This window comes from Ammospiza caudacuta, chromosome 21 (genome assembly GCF_027887145.1).
Source record: "Ammospiza caudacuta isolate bAmmCau1 chromosome 21, bAmmCau1.pri, whole genome shotgun sequence".
NCBI classification, from domain to species: domain Eukaryota; kingdom Metazoa; phylum Chordata; class Aves; order Passeriformes; family Passerellidae; genus Ammospiza; species Ammospiza caudacuta.
The window spans coordinates 11,686,539-11,692,148 of record NC_080613.1 but is presented as its reverse complement, the minus strand read 5'-3'; the positions used below and the strand labels follow the sequence as shown (position 1 = coordinate 11,692,148).

At 53.0% G+C, this 5,610-nt stretch overlaps 1 pseudogene; it reads left to right on the top strand.

The window, feature by feature from the left end:
* Positions 1-701: 701 nt before the first annotated feature.
* Positions 702-5,610, top strand: part of LOC131567038 (zinc finger protein 883-like) — a 133,445-nt pseudogene continuing 128,536 nt past the window's right edge.

The following is a 5,610-nucleotide window of genomic DNA, read 5'->3' as shown; positions in this document are numbered from 1 at the left end:
CCACAGGTGAGCGGGGAGGGGGAGTCGCCCCAAGCCCATGGTGGGGGGGTCTCCGAGAGGGTTTTTTGGTGGGGCGGGGATGTTTGGATCGTGCAGGAGCCCAAAGCCGAGCGGGAAATGGCCCTGCAGGGATCTCGGGGGGTCCCACGGGGCGCTGGCCCGGTACCGGCAGGGAGGGGGTGATCCCGGCTCTGGGGATCCCCGGGAGAGCCGGGGGGAAAACGCGGGAGCCCAGGAGCAGGAAGAGCCCCGGAGAGGGGCAATCCCAGTGCAGAGGGACCCCCCGCAGCCAGGAGGGGTGCGGGAGGGTAGGGATGAGCGGGGTCCGGGCCCCCCGAGCCTGAAAGGGGCACTAGCTTCTCCAGCTGCCCTTGGGCACCGGGACCATCAAACCCAACACGCTCAGCACTTGTTTTGCTCCCCAAACCAGGACTTCCCATTCCCAAACCTTGGCCAGGTGGAGGCTGTGAGGAGGAAGAAGATGGCCCAGGGCACTTAGGCAGGTGAGGAGAAGTCAGTGCCCATTTCCCCCTCTGTCCTGCTCCATCTTCCAGCCCAGCATGGCCCCCGGCTGCAGGACAACCCCACTGCTGATGCTGTCCAGCCAGGGATGCACTGGGGGATCTCCTTCCCCTTCCCTCTGGCACAGAGGCAAATCCCATCCTCTCCTTGTCCTTCCTCCTGCAGGGAAGGAGCTGAGGATGGAGAGCAGGGAGGACAAATCCCCACGGCAGAACCTCTTGGCAGAGGCTGTTTTGAGCGGCTCCACAGGACAGAAATCCAATGGGGAGGAAAAGTTCCGGAGATCCCACACAAGGAGAGGCTGCAAACGTGGATCACGGGGATTGGAGGAGGAAAGACCCACCCTGTTCCAGGGTGGCGGCCAGAGCTTGGAGCCGGGGGGCCCTGAGCAGCTTCAGGATGGGGAGAAGCCCCACAAGTGCTCAGAATGTGGGAAGAGCTTCAGCAAGAGATGCCACCTGACCTACCATTATAGAATCCACACTGGGGAACGGCCCTATGAGTGTGGGCAGTGTGGGAAGAGCTTCAGCCACAACTCTAGCCTGAGCTGCCACCAGCACGTCCACCTGGGGGAACGGCCCTACGGATGTCCTGAGTGTGGGAAGAGCTTCAGAGCCAGATCCAGCCTGATTTTCCACCAGAGGAGCCACACAGGGGAAAAGCCCTATGAGTGTGACAAATGCAGCAAGAGCTTTCAGAGTAGCTCCAGCCTCCTCCTGCACCAGCACACTCACACTGAGGAGAGGCCCTTCCACTGCCCCCACTGCGGGAAGGGATTCAGGCACAAGCACAGCCTCCTCAGGCACCAGCTCATCCACTCCGGGGAGAGGCCCTACGAGTGTCCCAGGTGTGGGAAGAGCTTCAGTTTGAGGTCCAGCCTGATTATCCACCAGAGCAGCCACACGAAGGAACGACCCTACGAGTGTGGGGAGTGTGGGAAGAGCTTTGCCTGCAACTCCAGCCTGATCTGCCACCAGAAGATTCACAAAGGGGAGAGGCCGTACGAGTGTGATAAATGCAGGAAGAGGTTTAAGACCACCTCCAATCTCCTCCAGCACCAGCGCATTCAACACAGAGGAGAGGCCCTTCCGCTGCCCTAAATGTGGGAAGGGCTTCAGGGAGAACTCCACCCTCATCAGACACTGGCTCATCCACACTGGAGAGATGCCCTACGAGTGTCCCCAGTGTGGGAAGATCTTCAAGACCAGCTATGAAGTGACTGCCCACCAGCGGAGCCACATGGGGGAACGGTCCTACAGGTGTGGGGAGTGTGGGAAGAGCTTCAGGACGAGCTCCCACCTGACTGCCCACCAGCACATCCACAGTGGGGAGAGGCCCTACGAGTGTCCCCAGTATGGGAAGAGCTTCTCCCAGAGGTCAGCCTTGACCCAGCACCAACGCAGCCAGCACTGAGGGAAGCTGTGGGAGTGCCCCCAGCTTCCCAGGGCAAGAAGAGCTTTGTGTGCTACTCCAGCTCCACAGCTCCATCCCTCATTGGAGGATCAGCACTGGATGATCCCCAGTGACCCCAGTGGGCAGAGCCCTGGTGACCTCTGGTGCCAGTGATCTGTGTTAGGAAGAGACCTAGCTGGCTCCTGGCTCCCCATGAGCACCTGGACACATCCACAGACCAGCATCAGAAATCCATTGTGGAGAGCTGTCACCCTGATTTTTTTAAGATTTTCTAAGCCTTCTGATGTTTACATTCTTGTAGCAAACTTTCTCACACACTTCCTGTAAATAACTTATTGTTTTGCATTCTTTGATGGAGGAGGAGAAATTTGATGGACTGTTGGTTTGTCCAGAGTCATTGGAGAGGTGGGACTTTCACCCTCTGATCCACTGTCACTTTTGGAAAACTATAAATGTTGGAGTCAGAAAATAAACTTTCCTTTTTTCACCTTAACAACAGTGGTATGTGCACTCGTGTTGTTTTGTGTCTTATAGTGACATTGAGCAGATTTGTTGACTTCTGATCCCAGAAAAGTCTCACTTTTTGCATCTTTTGGTGGCATCAAGTAACACTGGATGGCCTTGGAGGTCTTCTCCAACATAAATCCATCATTTTAATTCTCTCTGCCCCACAGGCATCTTCCACAACCAAATCAGGTCGGATTGGGGCAAAACCCATGATTTTGGAGACAGTGGGGTAGAAACCCCTCCAAAAAAGGTTCTTCCCACCCACCCAAGCACGTGGATGCTCTTCTGGCAGGGACACAGAAATCCTTTTGTTTTGGCCTTCAAACACAAAGGTTTCTGTTCATCCCTTTGAAAACCCTGAAATTGGGGTAAAAATCAAGACATTGAACTAAGGCTTGGATGGGCACGTGTGGGGACACAGCCTTGGGTGGGGATGTGGGTTGGAAATGGCCATAGACAGGGACATGGGGGGACACAGCCATGGATGGTGACATGGGAGGACATGAACATGGATGGGGACATGAACTGGGACAGCATCAGCGCCACCACAGTGCCACCAGCACCTTTATCTCAGCCATGGCGCTGCCTGATGCAGTTCCTGCCACCACGTCCTCCCTGCCACCATTGTGGTGTCCCAACCGAATGTCACCCCCCAGCAGGGCAGGATGGGAGCTTGTTCAGCTGGTGACAAGGGGCCCAGGAGTGACTGACAGCCACCAGGGTGTCCCAGGGCCACCGCGCTCAGGGGACCCCAACCGCCCCTGGGGACAGGGCAAGGGTCAGTCTCACCCACAGGGGCCATGTGGGGCCATGCTGGTGTCACTGGAGGCGTCCTGGTGGCAGCATCCCCACAGGTGTGGTGACATTGTCCCCTGGTGCATGTCCTGCTGGCGTCATGTCCGTTACATGTTGGCGACCCAAGTTACATCATCCTTGTTCTCCTCCCCAGTTCTAGAATGTTCCCCACTCCCACTTTCCTATTGGTTCCCGTTCCCTGCAGCTCCTCCCCTGAATCCCAGTTGGTTGTTGCCCTTTTGTCCCGCCTTTGCACCACCCTTGTTCCCTCTGCCCATTGGCCTCAGACCGAAAGTGTGGTGGTGTTTGCAGGGGCCCCAGGATGCGGGAAAAGATGAGAATCTCGACTCTGTGTTTCAGAAGGCTGATTTATTATTTTATAATCTATTAAAAGAAAATGATATATTGAAACTATACTCAAAGAATAGAAGAGAGGATTTCATCAGAAGGCCAGCAAGGAATAGAAAAGAATGATAACAAAAGCTCGTGACTCTCAGAGAGTCCGAGCCAGCTGACTGTGATTGGCCATTAATTAGAAACAACCAACACGGACCAATCAAAGATGCACCTTTGATGTTGCATTCCACAGCAGCAGATAATTATTGTTTTTGTTTTCCTCTGAGGCTTCTCAGCTTCTCAGGAGAAAACTCCTGGCAAAGGGATTTTTCAGAAAATACCATGGCAACACCAAAGCTCCACCTCCCTTGTCCCATATAAAACCCTGGACCCTGCTTTTTTCTTGGTGCCTGGAGCCCTTGGGTGTGCTGGCCCATAAAGCACCACTGGAACTCCCAGCATGGATCCCCTCCCGCCTGTTTTCCCCTGAGCTGCAATTGCCACCGGCCTGGTGCTCGCTGGGCCATCTCTGCCCTAGAGGAGACGCTCTGGGGAAGGCAGTGCCTGGGGCTGGGATGGGCTCTGGGCACTGCTTTGGGCTGGGGAGATTGAACTTCCTTCCCAGGGGCTTCTCTGGGGCAGGGCTTGGGTTTGGCTTGGAAACAGAGGGAAGGTTCCAGGAGGTTTTTGTTCCTACCCAGAGCCAAGGCCTTTCCTGTTCCTCATCCTGCCCTGGCAGCGAGGGGCTGGGGGAGCAGCAGAAAGGAGCAGAGACACAGCTGGGACAGGGACTCTGACTCCTGCCCAGGGCATTACCAGAGCGTGTGGAAGAAGGATCAGTCTGGAAAGAGGGGGAAGGAGCAGAAAGGGGGGGATGCCGGCAGTGATGGCATTTGTGTCCCCAGGTCACCATTGCCTGGGGTGGAGCCCTGCTCACCTGGGCACAGACGAACACCCACCTGCCTGTGGGAAGCAGGGAATGAATTCCTGGCTTTGCTTCCTTGCACAGCTTTTCCTTCCCCCATAGACCTGTCTGTGTCTGAGCCCAGGAGTTTGGGCCCTTTTTCTCTTTCACTCCCAGGATTCTCCCCCATGGGTGCTCCAGGGAACTGGGCCTGAGGCCAGAGAGAGAGACAGGAGAGATGGAGCCGAGCCGTGCACTGCTGCCATGGCCACAAGCAGGGCACCCTCATCCATTAATGAAAACAGGCACAGAAAGGGGCAGATGTGATTTTACACTCTTCCCTGCTGTTTGCATTTCCTGCAAGCTTTCTGCAGTGTTGCTGGCAATATTTTTGTACTTTTTCAGGTGATTGACACAGCACCTCACAGGACACACTCACAGGATCAGGAGAATTATGTGATATACCATGGATTCATGTCCCTAAAAAATACCAAGGCTCTAATTGATTAGTTACTGTTTGAGTCTAGAAGTGGGCAGTACAAACTTCTCATTTTTCACTTTCAGGTGCTCATGGGGAAAGCACAGCATATTCTTCCAGGTCTTTGCACAATATTTGTTGGCTACATACAATAACAAATCTCATTTACATCACTGCTCAACAGCTCAACATAAGGAACCCAAACTACTGGCCTATCCCTAAGACTACACAAAAATAATAAAACAAATATGTTTTGCTTCCCACTTCAGCTGCATTTGGGATTTTTGATTTTTCATGATATTTTAAGATGTACTTGTAGTTTTCTTGTTATGTCTAGGCTCTGAAGTAGGGTTTGTCATTGTTGTGAAACCAAGATTAATCAAGGATTAATACAGAAATAGATGTTCTAAACTATCCTTGTACTTATGCTGGTCCCTAGGAAGGCCTGGTGGGTGATTTCTGTCTGTGTTCAAATATGTAAAGCAACAACAAATAGTCCCACACTTTATATTTCAGATAAACAATTTAATGGCATCTTAACATTGTCTTCACAATCTTATAACATGCATATTTTACTCCTTATGAAGCTGAAATCTTTTTAAATACAAGTAATTCTACTGAAATTGTAGAAGTTTCAAAACCATTTTAACATACT